Genomic DNA, 27,591 nt, shown 5'->3' with positions numbered 1-27,591 from the left:
GACGTAATCATCGAAGAACATATTCAGGAGATGTTAAAGAATAAATAATAACGCCCATAAATAGTGAATACGCGAGTCCAGTCGTACTATGTAGGAAAAAGAACGAGTTTCCTCCTTCGGATAAAAGGGCTTCGAGGTTTGCTATCGATTATAGAAAACTAAATAGCATAACTAAATTCCCAGTTTACCCTTTGCCGGTTATAGACGAGATCATTAGACAGATCAAATCGACGAGATATATGTCTACTTTGGACTTAACGTCTGGCTACTATCAAATAGCTATGAGACCCGAAGATATACATAAAACCGCGTTTATAACAAAATCGGGCACTTATGCATTTTTACGCATGCCTTTTGGGTTGTGTGGGGCCCCGTCAACATTCCAGAGAGCTATGGACATTGTTCTAAAGCCTGTCCTAGGAAAATCAACTTTAATTTATCTAGATGATATAATTATAACGAGTAGTACGTTGGAACAACACATTAGTGATCTCGAACAAGTTTTTAATTATTAAAAGAGGCCGGTCTTACAATTAACGCCTCAAAATGCAAGTTCGCAACTAAAGAACTTAAATATCTCGGTTATAAAATTTCGCAAAAGGGTATAGAAACGCAAGATTCAAAAATAAAAGCTATTAAGAATTTCCCACCGCCCAACACCGCCAAGAAACTTTCGTCTTTCCTTGGACTATGTTCTTACTATCGATCTTTCATAAAAGATTTCGCTAATATTGTTGAACCACTCTTAGTAATCAAAAGAAAAAAGAGTAAATTTACGTGGACAGCGGAAGCTAACACGGCTTTTGAAAGATTAAAAGAAGCGCTTATTAATGCCCCTGTTTTAAAATTCCCTGAGGGGGACGAAAACCTGGAAATTGCGGCAGATGCATCAGACTATGCGGTGGGTGCGGTTCTTATGCAAAATAACCATCCGCTGGCATTTTTTAGTAAAACATTGAATCAAACACAAAGGAATTATACAGCTACAGCAAGAGAAACATTAGCCGTCTTAATGGCTGTACACAAATTTCGAGTTTATTTCGGCAAATCGCCAGTAACTGTCTTTTCGGATCATGCGGCTGTTGGTAGACTTTACTCGGGAAAAAACCTAACGCCCAGGTTAATAAGATGGGCTTTAAAACTCCAAGAATATAATATCACAATAAAATATAAACCGGGTAAGGAAAACAATGTAGCTGACGCACTTTCTCGTATAAAACTGGACGAGGAAGGTAATGAACTTAAATGCGCTGTGTTGACTTCAAAAATTTTAGATTCTAGAGATACGGTTATTACTGAACTGAAAGCTGATCCTGAATTTGGAAATATCTATGCTTATTTGAAAGACCCCGAAGGCTTTGAGCATACAGATATCGATGCGATAAGAAATAGAGCAAAAAACTATGAAATAATAGATAATTTATTATTCTATACGAAAACAACGAACGAAAATCTTGAGTATAAGCCAGTCATCCCAGCCTCGCTTCGATTAAGCATTTTGAGGGAGTTGCACGAAAAAAAAACAGCGGGCCACCTCGGGGTCAGAAAGACTTTAAAAAGGGTACGCGAGGCGGTATATTTCCCGCAATTATACAAAATAGTAACGGCGTATGTCAGGTCCTGCAATCAATGTCAGTTAATAAATGATATTAATTACAGCCCGGCCGGGTACTTAAATAGCATTCGCGCTACATTTCCGAATGAAATTTTAGGCATAGATCTCCTTGGTCCCTTCCCCCAGAGCGAGTTAAATAAAAATCGTTTTCTTTTAGTAATAGTAGATCATTTTTCAAAATGGATAGAAATTGTTCCACTTAAACGCGCGTCAGCCAAAACAGTCGCAGATGCATTCTTACACAGATACATTTTAAAATACGGTGCACCGATAAAAGTCATTAGCGATAACGGAAAACAATTCATTAGTCAAATATTTGAAAACATATGCAATGGACTTGATATACGCCATATCAAAATGGTTCCGTATAGACCACAGGCTAACATAGCAGAAAGAGTTAATAAAAACATTGTAAAAATAATTCGCAGTTACGTTAGCACACATCACAAGCGCTGGGATGGCTACATAAATGAATTAGCTTATGCTTTAAGAACGGCACATCATGATACTACGGGAAAAACTCCAGCAGAATTATTTTTAGGCAGAAAGTTAATTACGCCTTTAGATAAATTATTCTTTGTGCAACAAAGAGAGCAGGAATTCAAACAAAAGGACGTGCAAAAACTAATTGATCAGGCGCTTAAAACCTCGGATACGGCAAGAAATAGGCAGAAAATTTATTACGATAAAAAACGCCGTGAAGCAGATTTTAAAGTTGGTGATAAAGTATTGAAACGGAAATTTTCTTTATCAAGTGCCCCAGACAATTTTATGGCAAAGCTAGCTCCAAAGTTTGAAGGCCCCTATGTAATTCAGGAAATCAAAGGAGTAGTTTTATATCTTAAAAACGAGAGAGGGGAAATCTGTAAAGCAAGTCCCGACCAGGTGAAAAAATACTATAATCCCAATGATTTTGAAATCCTTAAAAGTTTCTTGCAGGACTCAAGTCTAAACGAAATAGAAGGGCCAGAGACTGCAACAACTATTCCACCACCCAAGAAACGGAGAACTGAAGAGAGACCTAGCACTTCTACAACCCGGACGTCGGTATCAAAAAGAAAAAATGATTATCAAACTCCGGCGTTTAAGAAAAACAAAAGTACAGATGAACCGGGTAAAGAAACCGTGGTAAAAAGAAAAACACCACCTACAAAGGATGGCAGGAGGAATTACACATCAAGAAGAACGCGCACACGGCCACAGAGTCAGGTGCCAGCAAGGCCGCCGTTCCGGAAACTGAAACGCCAACAGGAAGCACAGAAGTACGAGGAACAGAAGAAATTCAAGGACTCCAGACCGGAGGACGTCAAGACCAGCCGTCCCAGGCAGAAACGCAAAAGCCAACAACCAGACGATTACTCCGTCAAGAGGCCAGCATGTAGAGGACGCAAAAGAAAGATCAACGGGGACGACAATTGGAGATCAACAAGGAGAAGATTGACATCCATGACACCTCTAACTTGGGATCAATTTTGTCAAAAACGGATGACGGAGTTTCAAGCATCGAAAACTCAAAGATAAGTTAAAACCTTCTGTAAATATTTTTCTCTTTTGTTCCGAAATGTTATGCATAAGTACGAAGTTCTATGTTTTGACGAAAGTCAATATGTCTCGGTTGAGACTTAGTTTTGTTTTACTTTATTTAGCTAAGGCAAAAATATTATTTTCTTTAAGTGTAAAAGCTAAAAACAAGCATTTTCTGTTGGTCGAAAGACTAATTCTGTTATGTTAAAGCCAAAATTTGGCCGGAGATAAAAATAACTTCGTATTCTTGTATGTACTAATAAGAATTTTAGTTTCAGTGCCGCCAGCTTGGCGAAGGATGAGTAAAGTAAAAATTTATTTTCTCTTATTCATTTTATGGTAAATTGTAAAAAGCATATGTATTAAACTTTTGTAAATGTATGTAAATACTTGCATGTTATGTAAAAGTAGAATTTAGTCTAGAAGCATAAAATTGTAGATGCTAAAAGTGAATGCTTAAAAGCAATGAAGTCAAAATTTAAGTATTAAACTGTAAAGTCATGCTTTAGAGCGAAAGCCTGCATGTTTAAAAGATGAATGAGGGGGAAGTTAGAATGAATGTGTTTTGTAGGGTTCTCCACCTACATTTGAATTTTTAAGAATATTAAAGTAGCTCATTGAGTTGTAGAATGTCGAGTAAGGTGTGTCTATTTGGTTGTTGAATTCTAACAAATCATGGTGGTTAGGGGAAGTGTTGTAAGACTAAAACACGAATATTCCCGTTTGACACCACACACGGTGGAGAGCCAGGGTAAAGTTAAATTAATGCTTGAAAAATTGAATGAATGTGAAGTAAGCAATAACTAAGAAAAACGAAACGTTAAAAACAAAAATTTATTGTGTCAAGAAAGTGTAAATTATAATGTATGTAGAAAGATACTGATACTTATTCCTTCCAGATGCTGGAAGGAAAGACCAAGATTGATTGATGAAGTCCAGGAAAAGTTGCTGTAAGAAGAAACCTTTGTAAAGAGTAACAGAATTTTAATTGTTACATAAGATTATTTTTGTGTAAACAAGGCTTTCGCCAGTTAGTTCAGAATTAGATAAACTTACAACAGGTCGTTTGTAGGACCTGCTTCCAAGTTTTCCAAATTCTGGCAGCGGCAAATGTAGGGTTTATATTTATTTTAACTAACATTTATTTTAAGTTTAAACTATCTTTCCTGTCAATCCTTACTTTCCCCTGGAACTGCCAATGCCAGAATATGTAAATTTGAGTAGAACGCGCAAGCATTCAAATTATCAGCGGAAGTAGTATGATTTAAATAGAAGGAAACAAGTTCGGTGAGAGAGAGTTATTCTTACTTAGCGAGCGCGGAGGTAGTTATAGAGATTTGAAAAACCCCGCGTTGCGGCCTATGTGCTTGGCGGGAAGTAGTTGCAATTGTTCCAGTGAGCTTCAAGTCTGCTGAATTAGCAGCCGTATTGTAAAACGCGGTGAGTTAGTTATTTGAGAGAGCCTCGTAGTTAGAATATTGTCTTTAATTTCTTTTCAGGTTTTTATTTTTATTTTGACTGCCGAGTTGGCACCGTTTGTAAGCGTCAAGAGAACGCAATTGTAAATTAGTACGTTGAATAAAAAGGGACTTAAACCCTTTATAAGACTCTGTGGTTTATACAAGCTTTCACAGTCACCTCTTGGTTGCGTGCTAGTTAGAGGCGCGCAACGTTATATTGGCGCCCGAACACTTATCGAACTGAAATGGCCGAAAACTGGATGGAAGCCGCTGGACAACACCAAGAAATGACAACGCAGTTAGAAGGATTTGGATACCTGGTCCAGACTTTGAGAGCATCAATCAAGCCAAACGTCTATTTCGACGGAAAAAATTCGGTGTCCGTATTTTTAGAAGGTATAGAAAACCACTTTCAGCTCTATCCTGTGCCTGAAAGACAAAAAGTTGCTATCGCCACATCAGCACTAAGAGGACAGGCCGCGCTATGGTGGAAAAATATAGGCAAATTTCTTCTAGGTGAATTTGGAAGCCCGACGTATACTTTTGAAAATTTCAAAAAATCGTTAGTAAAGGCCTTCCCCATAGTGAAAGATCGCGCACGGCTGGAAGCCGAGCTATATAGTTTCTATCAACGGGATACAGCACAATTGACGGACTTTATTTTACGAAAAATCAAGCTAACGGATATGTTGTATGGGAAAAAACCCGATGCGGAGATTATTGAAATAATATTACCAAGATTGTTACCCGCTGTCCAAGACTACTTTGAAATTAGAAACCCAACCACATTGCAGGAACTTTTCGAATTGGCGGTGAAGTTTCAAAATCGCAGAATCGCGGAAAGAGCGAGAGGGGAAACATATTCTCAAAGTACCAGAAGGAAGGAGGAAACAAGAAATGGAAATCGCTCATATGGGGGAAAGAACTATCAAGCTAACGCATCGAAACTTGAAGGGGAAGGCCCAAAAAGAAAATTTGAAAATAAGCATCCGCGTACCCAGAAGACACAGATTGAAAGGAAAGCTTTAAACGACTAGAGGGGCCTGTGAAAGGGAGGGTCCAGACCCCGGAAGTTTTAGAAAAACCCTCAAATAGACATCTAAATACAGTCATCGTAAAAAACTCACAGCTACCAATTATACAAGTCCTGGTTGGCGATGTACCAGTAGAAGCCCTCATCGATACAGGGGCAGAAGGCAATTTCATGAGTGAAAAGTTCTTCAAAAAGAATTTTTATAGGATACGACTCTTTAAAACCAGAAATACGGAAATTATAGCGGCGCAAGGAAAAACATGTCACTGCATCGGGAAAGTAGCATTAAACGTACAGGTAAAAGAGGAAAATCTCAAAGTATTAATTTTTGTGGTGAAACACCTCCAACACTCTCTTATTTTAGGTATGGACTTTTTAAGGGCCGCGAGGGCCAAATTAAATTTTCAAGATAGTTCCGTGGTGCTGGAGATGGACCAGAGGGTGGTGGAACCGGTGGAGACACCTGAATTGGACCTTAGCCATTTGAATGACCAGGAAAGTAAAGCAATACAGCAAGTGGTGAGTAATTTTTCTCATTTGTTTTCAGAAAAGCCGGGAAACTGTCAGATTGTAACTCACAAGATTCAATTAAATGCCGAAAAACCTTGTAGGACTAAACCTTACCGCTATGACAAACAAAAAGACGTAATCATCGAAGAACATATTCAGGAGATGTTAAAGAATAAAATAATAACGCCCATAAATAGTGAATACGCGAGTCCAGTCGTACTATGTAGGAAAAAGAACGAGTTTCCTCCTTCGGATAAAAGGGCTTCGAGGTTTGCTATCGATTATAGAAAACTAAATAGCATAACTAAATTCCCAGTTTACCCTTTGCCGGTTATAGACGAGATCATTAGACAGATCAAATCGACGAGATATATGTCTACTTTGGACTTAACGTCTGGCTACTATCAAATAGCTATGAGACCCGAAGATATACATAAAACCGCGTTTATAACAAAATCGGGCACTTATGCATTTTTACGCATGCCTTTTGGGTTGTGTGGGGCCCCGTCAACATTCCAGAGAGCTATGGACATTGTTCTAAAGCCTGTCCTAGGAAAATCAACTTTAATTTATCTAGATGATATAATTATAACGAGTAGTACGTTGGAACAACACATTAGTGATCTCGAACAAGTTTTTAAATTATTAAAAGAGGCCGGTCTTACAATTAACGCCTCAAAATGCAAGTTCGCAACTAAAGAACTTAAATATCTCGGTTATAAAATTTCGCAAAAGGGTATAGAAACGCAAGATTCAAAAATAAAAGCTATTAAGAATTTCCCACCGCCCAACACCGCCAAGAAACTTTCGTCTTTCCTTGGACTATGTTCTTACTATCGATCTTTCATAAAAGATTTCGCTAATATTGTTGAACCACTCTTAGTAATCAAAAGAAAAAAGAGTAAATTTACGTGGACAGCGGAAGCTAACACGGCTTTTGAAAGATTAAAAGAAGCGCTTATTAATGCCCCTGTTTTAAAATTCCCTGAGGGGGACGAAAACCTGGAAATTGCGGCAGATGCATCAGACTATGCGGTGGGTGCGGTTCTTATGCAAAATAACCATCCGCTGGCATTTTTTAGTAAAACATTGAATCAAACACAAAGGAATTATACAGCTACAGAAAGAGAAACATTAGCCGTCTTAATGGCTGTACACAAATTTCGAGTTTATTTCGGCAAATCGCCAGTAACTGTCTTTTCGGATCATGCGGCTGTTGGTAGACTTTACTCGGGAAAAAACCTAACGCCCAGGTTAATAAGATGGGCTTTAAAACTCCAAGAATATAATATCACAATAAAATATAAACCGGGTAAGGAAAACAATGTAGCTGACGCACTTTCTCGTATAAAACTGGACGAGGAAGGTAATGAACTTAAATGCGCTGTGTTGACTTCAAAAATTTTAGATTCTAGAGATACGGTTATTACTGAACTGAAAGCTGATCCAGAATTTGGAAATATCTATGCTTATTTGAAAGACCCCGAAGGCTTTGAGCATACAGATATCGATGCGATAAGAAATAGAGCAAAAAACTATGAAATAATAGATAACTTATTATTCTATACGAAAACAACGAACGAAAATCTTGAGTATAAGCCAGTCATCCCAGCCTCGCTTCGATTAAGCATTTTGAGGGAGTTGCACGAAAAAAAAACAGCGGGCCACCTCGGGGTCAGAAAGACTTTAAAAAGGGTACGCGAGGCGGTATATTTCCCGCAATTATACAAAATAGTAACGGCGTATGTCAGGTCCTGCAATCAATGTCAGTTAATAAATGATATTAATTACAGCCCGGCCGGGTACTTAAATAGCATTCGCGCTACATTTCCGAATGAAATTTTAGGCATAGATCTCCTTGGTCCCTTCCCCCAGAGCGAGTTAAATAAAAATCGTTTTCTTTTAGTAATAGTAGATCATTTTTCAAAATGGATAGAAATTGTTCCACTTAAACGCGCGTCAGCCAAAACAGTCGCAGATGCATTCTTACACAGATACATTTTAAAATACGGTGCACCGATAAATGTCATTAGCGATAACGGAAAACAATTCATTAGTCAAATATTTGAAAACATATGCAATGGACTTGATATACGCCATATCAAAATGGTTCCGTATAGACCACAGGCTAACATAGCAGAAAGAGTTAATAAAAACATTGTAAAAATAATTCGCAGTTACGTTAGCACACATCACAAGCGCTGGGATGGCTACATAAATGAATTAGCTTATGCTTTAAGAACGGCACATCATGATACTACGGGAAAAACTCCAGCAGAATTATTTTTAGGCAGAAAGTTAATTACGCCTTTAGATAAATTATTCTTTGTGCAACAAAGAGAGCAGGAATTCAAACAAAAGGACGTGCAAAAACTAATTGATCAGGCGCTTAAAACCTCGGATACGGCAAGAAATAGGCAGAAAATTTATTACGATAAAAAACGCCGTGAAGCAGATTTTAAAGTTGGTGATAAAGTATTGAAACGGAAATTTTCTTTATCAAGTGCCCCAGACAATTTTATGGCAAAGCTAGCTCCAAAGTTTGAAGGCCCCTATGTAATTCAGGAAATCAAAGGAGTAGTTTTATATCTTAAAAACGAGAGAGGGGAAATCTGTAAAGCAAGTCCCGACCAGGTGAAAAAATACTATAATCCCAATGATTTTGAAATCCTTAAAAGTTTCTTGCAGGACTCAAGTCTAAACGAAATAGAAGGGCCAGAGACTGCAACAACTATTCCACCACCCAAGAAACGGAGAACTGAAGAGAGACCTAGCACTTCTACAACCCGGACGTCGGTATCAAAAAGAAAAAATGATTATCAAACTCCGGCGTTTAAGAAAAACAAAAGTACAGATGAACCGGGTAAAGAAACCGTGGTAAAAAGAAAAACACCACCTACAAAGGATGGCAGGAGGAATTACACATCAAGAAGAACGCGCACACGGCCACAGAGTCAGGTGCCAGCAAGGCCGCCGTTCCGGAAACTGAAACGCCAACAGGAAGCACAGAAGTACGAGGAACAGAAGAAATTCAAGGACTCCAGACCGGAGGACGTCAAGACCAGCCGTCCCAGGCAGAAACGCAAAAGCCAACAACCAGACGATTACTCCGTCAAGAGGCCAGCATGTAGAGGACGCAAAAGAAAGATCAACGGGGACGACAATTGGAGATCAACAAGGAGAAGATTGACATCCATGACACCTCTAACTTGGGATCAATTTTGTCAAAAACGGATGACGGAGTTTCAAGCATCGAAAACTCAAAGATAAGTTAAAACCTTCTGTAAATATTTTTCTCTTTTGTTCCGAAATGTTATGCATAAGTACGAAGTTCTATGTTTTGACGAAAGTCAATATGTCTCGGTTGAGACTTAGTTTTGTTTTACTTTATTTAGCTAAGGCAAAAATATTATTTTCTTTAAGTGTAAAAGCTAAAAACAAGCATTTTCTGTTGGTCGAAAGACTAATTCTGTTATGTTAAAGCCAAAATTTGGCCGGAGATAAAAATAACTTCGTATTCTTGTATGTACTAATAAGAATTTTAGTTTCAGTGCCGCCAGCTTGGCGAAGGATGAGTAAAGTAAAAATTTATTTTCTCTTATTCATTTTATGGTAAATTGTAAAAAGCATATGTATTAAACTTTTGTAAATGTATGTAAATACTTGCATGTTATGTAAAAGTAGAATTTAGTCTAGAAGCATAAAATTGTAGATGCTAAAAGTGAATGCTTAAAAGCAATGAAGTCAAAATTTAAGTATTAAACTGTAAAGTCATGCTTTAGAGCGAAAGCCTGCATGTTTAAAAGATGAATGAGGGGGAAGTTAGAATGAATGTGTTTTGTAGGGTTCTCCACCTACATTTGAATTTTTAAGAATATTAAAGTAGCTCATTGAGTTGTAGAATGTCGAGTAAGGTGTGTCTATTTGGTTGTTGAATTCTAACAAATCATGGTGGTTAGGGGAAGTGTTGTAAGACTAAAACACGAATATTCCCGTTTGACACCACACACGGTGGAGAGCCAGGGTAAAGTTAAATTAATGCTTGAAAAATTGAATGAATGTGAAGTAAGCAATAACTAAGAAAAACGAAACGTTAAAAACAAAAATTTATTGTGTCAAGAAAGTGTAAATTATAATGTATGTAGAAAGATACTGATACTTATTCCTTCCAGATGCTGGAAGGAAAGACCAAGATTGATTGATGAAGTCCAGGAAAAGTTGCTGTAAGAAGAAACCTTTGTAAAGAGTAACAGAATTTTAATTGTTACATAAGATTATTTTTGTGTAAACGAGGCTTTCGCCAGTTAGTTCAGAATTAGATAAACTTACAACAGGTCGTTTGTAGGACCTGCTTCCAAGTTTTCCAAATTCTGGCAGCGGCAAATGTAGGGTTTATATTTATTTTAACTAACATTTATTTTAAGTTTAAACTATCTTTCCTGTCAATCCTTACTTTCCCCTGGAACTGCCAATGCCAGAATATGTAAATTTGAGTAGAACGCGCAAGCATTCAAATTATCAGCGGAAGTAGTATGATTTAAATAGAAGGAAACAAGTTCGGTGAGAGAGAGTTATTCTTACTTAGCGAGCGCGGAGGTAGTTATAGAGATTTGAAAAACCCCGCGTTGCGGCCTATGTGCTTGGCGGGAAGTAGTTGCAATTGTTCCAGTGAGCTTCAAGTCTGCTGAATTAGCAGCCGTATTGTAAAACGCGGTGAGTTAGTTATTTGAGAGAGCCTCGTAGTTAGAATATTGTCTTTAATTTCTTTTCAGGTTTTTATTTTTATTTTGACTGCCGAGTTGGCACCGTTTGTAAGCGTCAAGAGAACGCAATTGTAAATTAGTACGTTGAATAAAAAGGGACTTAAACCCTTTATAAGACTCTGTGGTTTATACAAGCTTTCACAGTCACCTCTTGGTTGCGTGCTAGTTAGAGGCGCGCAACGTTATAATGCATAGTGACTAAGCGTAGACTCATAGTTTTCCATCATATTTTCATTTCTGTATTCTCATTGCTCTTGCATGTTTCATGATGATCATATAATTTTTCTAAATGCACACAGCTGATGGTTAAAGTAATCTGCTTTTTGGCGTTAAAATTGCTACGCCTCTACATATGGATACGTTCATCATGATGGCTGACGCAGAACCGGGTTTCATCATAATGCTAAAGCAGAACCTCTAAAAAGAGGATGTGGTGGCACTCTTGTGTCCAATATCGTCGTTCGTCAAACTACTGTTACGTACGTCTAACTCTGCTGCGTCATCAATGAAAACCGCAATAACGGTCGCAGTCCTAATAGTCTGTGGTGCTGCAGACGTCATGGCGTGCTCTGTGCAGACACTTGGCGTTCTGAACATGAAGAGCCAAATTCCTGACTCAGGGCACGTGAAGTGATTGTACAATCCCGCAAAAGCCGAGACGATATGGCTGTCCTCTCGGCGCTAGTGGACAGATAAACCCTATAATCCGGGAGCAGTCGACTTCTGACAAGTGCTGGTAGGAGTTTTTCGTTCATAATACGTAGGCGTAATATGACTTGCTTATGATATATTCATAGGTGTAATATTCAAACGACCTATGTTCAGTTGCTATTTCTAAAGGAAAATCCCGGTGTGGCTTTACATTTATACACAATGCAGATGTTATTCTTACCTGCTTTGTGTGCATGCGCTAGAATGCTGATCATTAACTATTTACACATCCCACCATGTAGTACTTCAGGCAAATTTGACATTTATTGCATGCCGCCTTCATGGTATAGCAAGTTTAGCAGCTAGCAGTATAATACCAATTGCAAGGAAGAAAGCAAAGTATGACAGTATAGCAAGCTTAGCAGCTAGCAGTATAATACCAATTGCAAGGAAGAAAGCAAAGTATGACAGTAGAGACTCAAATAGGTGAGAAATATAGTTCTCAAAAATGTACTTTGTAGGTTATGCAATCAGCAGAGCTTGACTAAGGCAGGGGCATACGGGGCAGTTGCCCCAGGCCACCACATCACAAAAGGGCCTCCAAATCGAATAGAAAGTTTATTATTATAAAAATTTAAATATCTCTAAAACGTTCGCTTGTTCACTACTGAAGTAGTGAAGCATAAGAGGGCCCCAAAAGAGTTTTTGCCCCGGTCCCCATTTAGGCTAAGTCGGGCACTGGCAATCATGCATCTTATATCATTGCTTCTCATTTCAGTTTGACAACAGTTTGAATTTTTTTCTGAAGCATATACGCCACATTATATAAGTATTAGGACCAAGCAAAGGAAACAGTGTGATTTAATTAATGCCAAGGTGACCAAGAGTTACATAGCACTAAAAATTTACTATTAAAATTTAGAGGTAACAAAAGATATAGCATTGATCAAGGAAACCAACCTGCAGTGTTTTCATATGCTAGCATCCTTAAACCAAGAATTGTGTTCTTTAATAATAAATAATGCTGTATGATACATGATATCACAAAATATTTATTACAAATATTACTGGTATGTTTAAAAAATTTGAATATTGATAAAACACTGCCTTCGAAAAACTTAAATTACATTCCAAGGTAGATTATGTTTCATTTAACATAAAGTGTGTAAGGGACATCTGCTAAGGGAAGGGATGCTTTTGTGGAGGATTTTTGAGATACAGGCTTGTATTCATGTTACAATATTTCACTTGCTTGTCAGGACGAAAAGAGGAAGTTCACTTTTTACCGAAAACTTCTACATATTTGTTAACATTCCAGGTTTCAATCGATTAGAATCTCCTGAAAAGTTAGAAAAACTTCTATGAATTTAGGATAAATAGGAAAAAAATAGGGGAAAAATAGTACCCTTTGCAAGAAGTTCAACTTATTCGAAATTTTGAATTTTGAGTTAATCGAAAATTTGATTGAACTTTTGATTACAGCACCCAAGGAAATTTGACTTATTAAGAAAAGTTAGTATCCATTTTTGATAAAACTTTTAAGGTATTTCTCCGACTTTCTTGGCATGTCTTCATGATGTAATGGTCTACACACTGGGCGCGTATTCCAGAGGTCCGTGGTTGGATTCTCGAGGGCATTGCTCATTTTTCATCTTTCCTACTTCCAAAAAATACATAATGTCTCTACAGTGACGCTCAAACTAAACGAGTGGTGGATGATGATTCTCCACACCCGGGATTCGGCGAGTGGGTATCATAAAACCTCAATCACCTTTTAAAAGGGGGAGTGTATAAGGTAATTCTCCCAGCTTCTTAGCATGCTTTCGTAGTGTAGTGGTCAGCACGCTTGCGCGTATTTCAGAGGTTCGTGGTTCGATTTCCTGTGAAGGCGTCGCTAATTTTTCACTTCTCCTGCATTTAAAAAAAATATATCTCTACAGTGCCGCCTGAACTAAAAAAGATGGTTGATGACGATTCTCCACCATCAGAATTTGGCGATTGGATCCCTTAATCCCCAGTGCCCTTTAAAAGGGGGGAGCATATAACGTATTTCTCCCACCTTCTTAGCGTGCCTTCGCGGTGTAGTGGTCTGCATGCTTGGCGGGTATTCGAGAGGTCCGTGGTTCGATTCCCGGCGAGGGCGTTGCTCATTTTTCATGTCTCCTGTTTCAAAATAACTTAATGCCTCTACAAACTCATCAGGGAAAGAGGAATTTGAATTATCCCAAATTTTGAATTATCAAAGTTCTGTTTGATTTATTAAGAAAAGTTAGTATCCATTTTTAAAACAACTCATCAGGGAAAAAGATATCTAAATTTAAATTATCACAAATTTTGAATTATCAAAGTTCTATTGTCTTTTCAAACTATTAGATATTAGAAATAGTATTAGTAAGTCTGAATACTATTATCAGAAGCTTTATGCTAACAGGAATAATTTTTTACTGCCGTAACTTCATATCAGTGAAATCTCCCATCTGTTAGGTACAATTTTATTTTTATTTCCAACATTAGCAATGACATTCATTAAAATCATTAAAAATCAGAATTTTTATATTAAAAAAAGTTAAAATTTTCCATAATTTTTAAATATTAAATCTGAGAACTTTTTTATGAGATGATGCATTGATAAATTATGTATGGATAAAAAATTCAGGACCTTTATTTCATTAACACATCATGATGCTAAGTTTGCCCCCCCCCCCTTGAGAAACTAAATAAAAATTCCATATTATGCATTTCTGAAATGTGAAAAAATGTAATAATATATACTATTGGATTAAAATTATAAATTTTTATTAAATATATTTCTGAAAAACCTTTTAAGCATCATGCATATAGTTTATGTGAGAGAGCAGAAGCAAATAATGAGTAATGAAATAGCAATAAATAAATATCTACACAGTGAAATCTCTGCAAGAAGGGCATCCATGGCTCTTATCTTACATGGAATCCATCATCTTATAGAGGGATATTTAAAGTTTAATATTTAAAAACGAATTCTGTGAAGTCTGATTTATGATCTTAGAAACATTACTCATTTTCAGGAAGTGTTTGCCCCAATGATTTCACTGTAACTGTTAAAAATGATCAATAATTATAAATAAGTAAGCAGCAAAATCAATACTTCTGCACATTTCACAAACCACTGCATTTAATAATTGTTATGGACAACTTATGTTAGCACACAGTGATAAAATAGCACATCTACATATATAAATAGTAAAACATTATATAAGTTATATTAAATGTAATGAAATCTCCCTAAGATGACCATATATGATTCCTGTTGATTTTTCAATTTCTGTTTATTTTAATAGCTTTTAGATTGTTCAAACAAGAGAATAACTATTACTAATGTCCAATACTAAAGCTTATTTATGTTCTCAGAATTACTGTTAACTTTCAGAACTTTCCATAATTGTTTTACCAAAGATTTTGTAACAATAATAAAATTTCATATGTGTTATATGTTAACTTTTGTTATACTTATTATAAGTAATGTACAGATCATAATTAAATTGCCAGATTAATTTTTCAAACTGCAGATTGGCATTTTTGCTTTCATTGAAAACATCAAAATGGATGTACTGTAAGGATCCTAAGTTTTACTAACGTTTATTTTATTTTAAAAACTGTACTGTCACTTCTTATTTTCTACTTCCGGCCAGAATTAAACGCTTTAACTTATTTATGCAAATTGTCTTGCTAACGCCAAGTACTTAAGTTGTAGCTTTTTGCCAAGCAAGAGAGAGGAAGGAGTTATTGGAAGCAAGCCGCTTATCATTGTAGTTTTGCGAGTTTTAACTCGGTTGCTGGTTGCCTTCAAGGCCAGAGGTTTAGTCCTCTTGATAATTGCAAACGTATCGTAGTTTTAGCAGCTCGGCGTACTACATACCGACCTTTGTTAAAATAAAGGCCAATCTTAATGCTAGGCACTTGTATACTAATTTAAAGTTAGTTTTAATTATAGTTAGTAGTTTTTATATTCTTACGTTCAGACCACAAGTGGTTGGTCTCTGTATTCCGAAGCTCCGGAAATACCTGTAAAGATAGAAAATAAAGGGTTTCGTATACCCTTCCTGCTTGTGTTATCTATTTCACACCTTCCTGAACATAGATTGAGTAAGCTCCCTGTTCTTATTCAGGACCATTCATGTTCCCAAAGCAAGTCAAAAGAAACACAAGTCCTGATAGTACGTGTAAAATTTGAATTTGTTTGGCAAGGTGAAATTCCAATAGTATGTGGATTTGTGCCTTTATGCAAACAAAAGCAAGCTCTTATGATGTAAGTCAGTTGCATTTAAATATATAACTTACAATCGTTACACAAAATACAATAAATATCAAACATCTTTAACATGACTCATCCTCAACATTTTAGGTCAATATTATTTCTTACTGCCGGATAGAAATTTCTATTAAAATTTTATATGCTGAATATGAAGGTTTATATATTCAGGAAAAACATGACATAAAGGAAGAAAGAAGATTTAAACTAAAACGGATTTCTGCTGACGGGAGGGTGCGGAAATCCGAAGGCCAAGAAAACCTCTCTTCCTTCAAGTTAAATACAGTTATTGTGAAAAATTTGATTCTTCCAAAGATTGAAGTTTTGGTAAACAATATTCCAGCCACCGCACTCCTGGATACAGGCGCGCAGTGTTCCTGTGTGGCAGAAGATTTTTTTAGGAAATAATTCCGTAGATACAGAATATATAATTCGGATAATACGACAGTGTTAGCTGCGCAGGGGGAAAGATGCAAATGCATAGGTAAAATACCACTCTTTATTCGCATTAAGGACGAGCAATTAAAGATCATGTTTTTTATCGTAAAAAATCTACAAGCACATGTAATTTTAGGGATAGATTTTTTTAGAGTAGTAATTTTAGAGGCAGAAGCAATGCTGGATTTTAATCAAGCGTCCCTTAAGCTGACTATGAAACCAGTGCTCGAAGAAAATAGAGAACCACCCCCTGCTAAAAACCAGTAAAACTTTTTATGGGTACCCGTAAGATTTTATGGGTTTCTATTGACTTTTACTGGTTTCTGTTGATCTCTGTGGGTTTTTTTACTGGTTTCAAAATGACCCAGAGAAACCAGTAAAACTTTCTACTGGTACCTATAGAATTTTTGATAGTCTCTACTGACTTTTACTGGTTTCTATTGATCTCTGTGGGTTTTTCTTACTGGTATCAATTGACACCCATACAACCAACATTCTTTTCTTTTCAATGGCAGAACTTTGTACTGGTTTTCTTACTGGTATCAATATAATAATAAATCTTCTGTTGGTTTATATGGGTTTAAGCTATTTTTTTATCTGACGTTAATAGACTTCTTGTAAACAATAAAATTAACAGAATGAAAATATGATCTCTTTAAGACCACCAGAGTAACCTGGAAACGCAGGTGGTCGTTTTAGAGAGGGTTTTTACTAAATATGCTTATTTATTTGATTTATTTTTTTTTCGGAAACAATAACAGTTATCATATACACCACACACAACGAGGTCTCTCTAAGGCGACCAGCCGCAAATAAAAATTCATCTTTGCAAGTGGTCGCCTTAGAGAGGTGATGCTCAATACCAATATATACTCAGGTTCTCGGAGATACGTTTATCTTTTAGAGGTGGGCATCTTAGGGAGATTGCATCTACGGAATGAATCTCTCTAAGGCGACCAGACACACTTGCAGAATTTTCTTTGTGAATGGTCGCCTTACAGAGGGACTATTCAATACCAAAGTATACTTATGTTTTCAGAAATACTGGTCTCTTTCAGAGGCGGTCGTCTTAGGGAGGTGGTTTTTGCTACGATTTGGTTCTCTGAATGCACACACATAAGCACTTACATTTCTGATATTACAAATAAACACCGGTATCAACCAACATCTCTTTAACTCGAACAAGTTCGTTCACAATCGGAAAACTTTTCTCCCTGTTAACGCTGACGTGAGGAAAAAAATTCCCCTCCCTCCCCCACTCTCAGAAGTTTCCCAAACAAGCAATATGGCGCCGCTCTAGTTATTGTTGTGCGATGGTGATGTTATTTTCTTCGTGGTTGTAGTAATGCAATATATTATTTACTAGGATTTACTGTATTACAAATTTTACTATGTTTTACTGTTTAGAAATTAGAAATAAATAAAATACCAGCACTGACTATGAATATACAACTAAAGCCATGCACGTGTAATCGTGTCTAATGTTTGAGAGAACGCTGCTGATAACTGACTAGTTGTGAAATGGAGTTTCTGTGCGTGAAATTGATTTTCCATCTTTACTTTTAACCTAAAGACAATGTGCTTAAAGACTGAAAAGTGATAATTTCAGACTTGATAATTTGGTTCAGTGTGCAGATGCAGAAATATAGTTTTTGCATTCTACTGAAACTGTATTTTGGAAAATTTATTTTTTTGATTACAGTTTAGAAGTACTTTTTTTAAAGCTTGTTCATGTAGATGCTTTATCATTTGAATATTATGTACTAATAAATCTGAGCATACCTTACTTAAAAATGATCTTGCATGATTCAATTTTCAATTTTTCGACTAATGTGATGTGGCCGAGCAAAAAGAATGTTTTTTTATGTTTTAAAAAATGTACTAATTATATCTCGCGAGCAAAAAAGGTAAGTTTTATTAATGAAAAAAACATTGAAGTATTTAATGTGTTTATTATTGAATGGGGTAGACAAGACATACAAGCTTAAGGAATCTTTATTCCACTCCTAAAATTATGTGAAAATTTAGATGATCATAGTAGCTTACATTGTTTTTTCTTTTTGGTCTATTTTTCTTTACAAGTATGAGACTAGAACCACATTTTTACATTAAATATTTTGTGCTATTTTGTTAAACACATATAATCATTTTTATGCATACTTTAATTTTCATTATTATTAGTTTGATGAAGAAAATTTCAAATGTGTTTTTCATAAATTGCTTTTGAAGTAGAAATAGATTTGTGAATAAGATTTATGTAATATTAAATGTACTAGTCTTGGGAGTATAAAAAGTGAGTTATTTATTTGAAAAAAATTACATTAAGTTGAAACCTCATATAGTGGTTATTTTTTTAAATGACCACCTCTGATAATGGCACATTTGTCAGGACAATAATTAAATAACAGGACTTAAAAAATCATTCATAGTTTTGTCAGGCTACAGGAAACTGGCATTATCTCGAATTGTGGAGTTGATTGTTTTAGGAACGTTTTGCTGTATAATCAATTGACTTCGGTTTAGTAATTTTTACGTGGGTATGAATTTTGCAGAAGTAATTGAAAGTTTTTACGAGACAATTAAAACCAAAGCTTTTCGGATCATGAGTCTTATAAGGGCACTGTTATAGCATTGCTTTCAAATATAGTTAGAGTAATATTTAAACATTATTTTCGGAAGCACTTCCACAGAGAATCCGGTTGTTCTCTGCGGATGAAAACCCATATAAATAAATCTTCTGTGCAGCCTTATACAAATGCAGTTAAAATTACTGTCATTACAATTAAGCGAATATAGCTACATTTGTTTACAAAAAGTTATTATTGCTAAATACTGGACTATATAAATTTCATTTGGCATTGTAATTTCAGAAAATGCTCAGCATGAGGTATTTTTATATTATATAATCTACTGTCAAAAACAATAGCTACCTTTTCAGTACTTAAAATTTTACTATTTAGAATTTTTATGGTTCAAAATAATATTTCTATACGTTTTCTAAAGTATTCTTTCTACAATAGAAATCTAAATAACTTACACCTAAAACACTGACTCAAATTTATTCCAATAATGCATCGCTTTAATTAAATTTATGTTCCTTTGAGATGATATATGAAAAACCTTGTGTAATAATAAATTATTAATATATATAGGTAAATGGTATTTTTATATATTTTTTCGGGTAAAGTGCAGAATCGTCCACTTATTTATTTGGCACTTTTCACAAAAAAAAAAAGGAATTGGATTTTTGTCAATTTTCTTTTCACTTTTTAAGGGAAACTAGGTCGATGTGTACATGAATAAAGTCAAAGGTGTGCACCATGGCATTTTTGTGCAATTCTGGGATATTGTTTTAAGTGAAAATAGGTCGATGTGTACATGGATACCGAGTATGTGCAATCCTTAAAAACATGCCAAGCAGTAGGCGATTCGACACTTTCCACAAATTTCTATAGGAATTTAGTTTTATTAAATTAGTTATTTAGTATAATTATGTGTATATGAGTATATTCATACTTATTCACATAGATGGAATTTTTACAGTACGAAAGTTGATCTTTTTTACATCAAGAACTACATATAGTATAAATACCCATTATGTTATAGATTTTATTTATATAAAATCTGTGGAAGATTATATAGCACTAAAAGTGAGATACGGAATAAAACATTATACGCTATGAGATATTTCCTTAATTCCCGAACTGTGCGTTGAGAATTGGTATTTGTTGAAATTGTAAATTTTTTAAAATTTGTTTTGTTACAATATAATTTATTGTATTTTGGGTATTATTAAGTTTATTTTATGTTATCTTCATGTTTCATTTATCTTTTGAGAGATACAGGTAACATTCAAAGTATTGTAATAAGGGGTCGACACAGTGTTTGTATATTATTAGTTCTTCACTACATTATATTCTAGGATTCATCCTTTCTTCCACGCAAAACATCTATGTGTATGTGTGTCATAATAAGCTGCAGGGTGTTACTATCATTGGTAAGCGAGCTTTAAGGGGATAGCAAGTATGCTAAATATGAACTCTATGTTAAGTTTCTAATTTGCAAGACCCGTATTCTTTTTGCTTGCTTGTTAATAATGTTTCTCTTCCTGAAAATTTGGGTTTCTTCTAGTTTTGTTTTTTTAAGCTGGTTTAGTGTATTGTAGGTAACTTAAAATTTAAGCAGATGCTAGAAAGTACCATCCTTTGGCAATACATTTCTCATTAGATATCAAATTGTTAAACAAGCTGATGTGATTAAATACAATTGTTTAATTTCCCAATTAAAGAACTGAAATACAAATATATGCAGTGAGATACAGTACTGTATGTATATATTTATAATGAAATCAATAATATATATGCAGTCAAAGTAATGATTCACAACCATCAAATGAAATGATATATATATATATGTAATAGAATTTGTAGTCGAATACAAGCAGCTGAATCCGTAATGAACATCAAGAATGTTGATGGCTTAGAGATGTTGAAACTCCAATCCACAATGAATAAGAAATTTGGCAGTCGAGGTAGATTTAATTCAACTTTTCTTTCAGCAAATATATTGCAGCCACAAACAAGTTGGCACATTATTTATGCCTATTCCAAAAATTAACATTTTTGATAAATGTGTAGTAAGAAACAAGGAGCAGATAGACTGCAATCCAGCTAGGCCAAAGCGTACAAAGCAAATCCGTTATGTTAAGGGTGAAATCTTAATTCAGACCGAGTTAATTTTGGTTCTCTATGCATTTTTACTCGTAATTGATAGTTAATACTGCTGTAAAATTACTATTGGCTGTTTGAGTTTGTTTCTTTTACAACATCAAATTATGTAAGGGTCATATGACATGAATTAATCTCGAAATGATGCAGTGCAGAAAGATTACTGTTTTTAGAATAGAGAAGGAAAATTAATTTTACGCTGCTAATTTAAACTTTTGCATATTCTTTATTTTTCTTACATATATATATATGTGCATATATTATTTGATGGTTGTGAATCATGACTTTGGTTATTATCTTTCTATTCATTTTATTTTCAGAATTATATAAAGGTAGTTTAAAATTTTGTAAAGAGAATTTATACAAATATTTTGTAATATGATTATAGATATTGACGTACATTAAAAAGGACAGGGGCTCGTACGCTTTTAGATATTTTAAAATTTTTATTTATTCGCATTGAGTTTTATTTTAAATTACTTCACATGCTTTCTCTGCCATTTAGTTCTGTACATTTCATCAGTGCTAATTATGTACTTCTGCTGGTTTATGTGTTTATGGAAATTTGATTTACAGTTCTATTTTTGTGTATTGTTTTTTATATGGATTCTGTATAGGGATACCCGTTCTATGTACGATTCTATGTATAGATACTCCACTATGGTATAATGCTATTGGTTCTGTTTATGGGTTTTTGTTTACTGTTTTGTGCAGCGATTTTTCCAAGAGGTACCTTTATTGGTCTGTGGATTTTTGTGTAGTGGTTTTTACAGGATTTGGCGTATTGGTGCCTGTATAGGTGTACATGCTTTTGTTTACTGGTTTTTACAAGGCATAGACCTACGGAATATCCATTTTTTAATGGAAATTTGGCCAATGGATATGCATATAAAATTATGATTTTTGGCTATGTGTTTTTACTGGGATTTTGTTTATAGTGCCTACAGTTCTACAGGTTTCTACAGAGATTTGGCCTACTTGTATCCGTACAGTCGTACGGGTTTCTGTTTACAGGTTTTTTACGGGTATTTGGCCTACAGGTACCCGTACAGCCGTGCAGGTTTCTTTCTATGGGTTTTTACGGGTATTTGGCCTATGGGTACCCATACAACCGTACGGGTTTCTTTCTATGGGTTTTTACGGGGATTTGGCCTACGGGTACCCGCAGAGCTGTACGGGTACCCCTAGGCCAATTCCCCGTAAAGAAATTTTATGGGTTCCTACGGGGCATTTTTAGCAAGGCCCACGTTAAATCTCAACCACCTGCCTACGGGAGAGCAACAAAAAATTCGCCAAGTGGTAAGTGAATTTGCTTCGTTATTTAGTGATATTCCCGGATTTACTCAAGTGACTAACCATATATCGACACAGGAGATTCACTGCCAGTTCGCCACAAACCGTATCGGTACTATAAAAATAAAGAAGAAATTATAGAGTGGCACATTCGAGATATGTTACGTAAAAAAATCATAACGCCCATCTCAAGTAGTTATGCTAGCCCGGTTGTGTTATGTAAGAAAAATAACGATTATCCACTAGCACATCCGAAAAGGTGGCGTTTTGCAATTGACTATCGTAAATTAAACTCCATGACTAAATATCAGGTATATTCGTTACCTATTATTCGAGAAATTTTGAGGAACATAACTTCTACGAAATACATGACTACGTCAGACCTAACAACTGGTTATTTTCAAATAGGTGTAAAACCAGAAGATGTGCCTAAGGCTGCTTTTATAACCAAGTCTGGCATTTATGCATTCTTGCGTATGCCGTTTGGCGTTTCAGGGGCACCGGCAACATTTCAGCGATGTATGGACATTGTGCTAAGGCCTGTTCTAGGAAAGACCACATTTATCTATTTAGACGATATCATTATTACTAGTGATAATCTCGACCAACATGTACAGGATTTAAGACAGGTGTTTTCTTTATTAAATGAGGCCGGTCTAAAAGTTAATGTCGAAAAGTGCAAATTTGCAGCCCCTGAATTAAAATATTTAGGTTACAAAATATCTCAGAAAGGAATCGAGACGGACGAATCAAAAATAATCGCTGTTCAAAAGTATCCGCCGCCAAATACGGCGAAGAAGTTGTCTTCTTTTCTAGGACTTTGTTCATATTATAGGTCCTTTATAAAAGACTTTGCAGCTATTGCTGAACCATTGTTAAAATTAAAAAGGAAAAAGGCAAGCTTCTCGGGGACATCCGAAGCCAATAGTGCATTTGAAAAATTAAAGCAATCATTAACGCAAGCCCCTGTTTTGAAATTTCCTGAGAACGATGAGAATTTAGAAATTTCAGCGGATGCTTCGGATTACGCGGTAGGAGCAGTACTTTCGCAAAATCAGCAGCCCGTGGCATTTTTTAGTAGAACTTTAAATCAAACACAAAGAAATTATTCCGCGACTGAGAGAGAGGCACTTGCAGTTCTGTTAGCAGTGCAAAAGTTCCGAGTCTATTTTGGAAGTGCGCCAGTAACAGTGTATTCTGATCATGCGGCGGTAACTAGATTGTACTCAGGAGAAAATTTATCCCCCAAGGTTAAGAAGATGGGCACTCAAGTTACAAGAGTATAATTTGGTAATCAAACACACACCCGGAAAGGAAAATACCGTAGCAGATGCCCTATCCAGAATAAAAATAGATGAAGAAGGTAATATTGTAAAGGTGGCAATGCTCACAGCATGTACGATACATTCCCGAGAAACTGTAATAACGGAACTGGGCAAAGATCCGGAATTTAAAAATATTTATGATTATTTAAAAGATCCTGAAAATTTTAGCCACCAAGATATTGTGGCGATAAGAAATAGAGCGGCCCATTACGAACTAATAGATGGTCTATTATTTTATACAAAAACTACGAATTCCAACAACGAATTTCGACCTGTTATCCCAGCTAGTCTTAGATTAAATATACTGCAGGAGTTGCACGACTCGCCTTTAGCTTCTCATGGTGGTATTCGAAAAACCATCCAACGCGTACGCGAAGCAGTTTATTTTCCTGAGCTGCAAATGTTAACAAGGGCGTATGTCCAGTCCTTCCCAACATGTCAAGTAGTTAATTATGTTAATTTCCGCTCGGCCGGGTTTCTAAATAGCATTAAATCAGAATTTCCAAATGAAATAATTGCCATCGATTTATTGGGCCCTTTCCCGAAAAGTCAGTTAAATAAAAGTCGTTATCTCCTTGTTATGGTGGATCATTTTATTAAGTGGACCGAAATTGTTCCCTTAAAACGAGCCTCCGCGAAATTAGTTACTGATTCTATTTTAAATAAATATATTTTAAAATACGGGGCGGCCCTAAAAATTATATCCTATAACGGTCCTCAATTTGTAAGTGATATATTTGAAGACATGTGCCAAAAACTGGTCATACGTCATTTAAAAATGGTCCCGTATCGGCCGCAATCAAATATAGCGGAACGAGTCAATAGAAATATAGTGAAAATTATTCGTATTTATGTTAAAAATTTTCATAATCCCCATCCAGGGGCCAAGGGACAGATGTACTCCCTCACTCCCCTCTAGCTATGCCTCAAGATGTAACAATGAAAAGAATGTGACATGTGAACCACCATGCATTAATTAAATTAAAGTGACCAATTGTTCTCCTTTGGTAGGCTCTGTCCTTCTTCAAGAAGTGTCCTCCCAACTGTCTTCCTTTTCAATATTTTACAACTAATCTGTTTACCTCTGTATTAGTTAAAGATACTGCTTCGAAATGTTACACGTCAATCGTCATGTGGTGGTGCAGTTTAAAAAAACATGATTATAAAATGCACAGACAGCACATTCTAGGCATATCATAACATCACGCAGCCACACTTGTCTCGCACCCTCACACTTTTGCGCAGTTTACTTTGTTTATTTTAATGTGTCTATAATATTATAGTTCGCATTTACATCTGATGCAAATACAAATTTCCTTTCACTGTATAATTATTATACTCTGAGTATAATAATTGTGACAATATACTTGCAGAAGACTTGAAAAATGAAGCATTTGTAACAGTTGTATATGAGGCATCGAATCATAATGAAACAAAATTGTACCCAATACTAGTAAGATATTATAATATTAACAAGGGCACTCACATAAAAATTTTTAATTTAGAGTCTATTGAGGGCGAAACTGTTCAAATTTTGGTGAACCATCTATACAGAGTAATAAATGAAAACAATTTGAAATATAAAGTTGTTGCACTAACAGCGGATAATACAAATACAAATTTTAGTGGGAGAAGATGTAAAGGAGTACATAATGTCTATGTAAAATTACCAGATTTACTCTAAAAGAAAACACTAGGCATAGGTTGTAATACACATATTTTGTCAAATGCAATAAACACGGCATCATCTGTGCCAGTTGATGTGGAAGTAATAATAACAACAATTTATTTGTATTTTAGTCGTTTTACGGTTCGTGTGACTGCTTTAAAAAAATTTTGTGAAGACACAAATGTCCTGCTTTGTTCGCTTTTTGTCCTCTTTTTCATTGTAAAAAGAAAATGGTCACCTTCATTAAATCATTTTCTTATAATATAAATGTTTTCCTTTTTTAAAATCATATCAATTTCTTAAGAAATAAAACATAAATAAAAGAAACAATCATATGATTAATACATAGATTATGTAGATAGAAGTACATGTATATTCGGTGTAAAATAAATGAGTCCATTGGAAACTGTAAAGGAGATGGCAGTGAAAATGTAAAGTGAGTTGTGAAATATCTGGTTGTGCAAGATATAGGAGACAGGTTGAATACCACTTATTAATATCTAATTATTTGAATCTATAAGATCACTATGTCTATAATTTAGGTGCCCAAATGGGTCAAAAAGTTAAAAATTTGTTACACTTTGACTAATGTTTAGGATAATATACCTAGCTGTTAAAATTGATATCTGCAGATACTTCCTTAAAATTGTTGGTTTCCTTGTTTTTCCTGTTACATCATAATTGGTCCTACTTTTCTGCAGGCATTATATGAAATAAATGTTGCACCATAATTCTGCTTTCCAATTTTCTTCATAAAAGTGAAAAGATGTAAAAAAGAACAACTTTTTAAACAGAAACAGTAAATTTTACATAAGCTGCAATAATAAGTGTAGTTAAATATAGTAATAAGCAATAAAATCTGTATCTAAAATTATCTAACATTCTCGCATTCAAAATTCTTTAGTTTTTAGTCATCTAAATTTTCTCAGTAATCTGCAGATTACGCCCTAATTTGTAAATAAAGATAAAACAATTGATATCTAAGACACTACTTAACAGTCTTACTTTTATTTTCAAAGAAAATATATCTATACTTTTTGCAAATATGCAGTTTTACGATTGTAAGGACAAATATTGTAGAAATCAACACGGAATCTCTGTATTGATGAACTCTTGACATAATTGTTCATTATATATAAAAACAAATTCTGTTAACATGAAAATATATATGTGGACAAGTTTTTTTTACATACACAATTCTTTTGACCTAAATATTTATTTTTGATTGATTTCAAAGGTTGCAATCATAAAAATTCCACATTCATTACATAATATATAAAAACAAATATTTGAGAAAATGAATAATAATTGCCTTCCTTAAATCTTTTAGGGAAATATGTTTTTAATACAATGTCAGGTTTCTTTTCATAATACAGTGGACATATTCAACAAAGAATTAACAAAGCGTAATGTTCGGAAAAACTTGCTTAGCAAAACAATCCATTATACAGTTTTTATAATATTTCAAAGATTACTCCACTTGACAATAAAAACGTAATATAATAAAACTTATCTCTCGATTAATTCAATAATAAATAAGTAATAAGTATCTCTCCATTAAATAGATAATAAAATATAACACAGATTTCAACCTGATTTCATAAATTTCATGCATTTTAAAAACTACTGCACACTCCAAATATTATATACATATATGCCAGAAATATATATTTCTATTTGTCAATGTACGAAGAAATAATGCATGAGTAAAATCACATATCTAATGTATTTTTTGAGTAGACCGATTAGTTTAAATGCACGCATGTGTATAATGATAATCATAAGTTCTTGCTACTATACTATAACACTAAAGAGAAGAGAAAAGTATTTTACAAAACTTCCCCAAACCCATATAGCAATTACAACATACGTAAAAGTATGATAACAAAAAATAACCAGTACGGCGATAAATAGCCAACTACAATAACGCTTCATTCGTCAATAGCACTTGTGTGTCGAGATTACTTGCCCTTAGGCCGGTACATATCCGGTAAACAAGCGTCTAGCCCCTCAAACGCTAGGTCGCCGCTTTTTCAGATGGCCCAGACTTTCCTTTTACTATCGATAGGCAGACTCTTATCATCGATAATGAAACGCAGTTGTTTATCGATTACGAAGGTTTTCCTTAATGTTTTGGATTCGTGTCTGAACTTTGTCAGGAGGAAAATGAATAACGCGAAACTTGCAATTTAAAGGAATACTTTGCAGACACGAAGTAGAAACTGTTAAAAAAATTTGCTTACTACTATAGAAAATCATTCGATGTAAGTGCATCTTGTGAAGTATGTTATG

Source organism: Stegodyphus dumicola, chromosome X2 (assembly GCF_044657685.1).
Source record: "Stegodyphus dumicola isolate Sdum_Otavi_A_Nest chromosome X2, ASM4465768v1".
NCBI classification, from domain to species: Eukaryota; Metazoa; Arthropoda; class Arachnida; order Araneae; family Eresidae; genus Stegodyphus; species Stegodyphus dumicola.
This window is presented reverse-complemented; position numbering follows the sequence as displayed.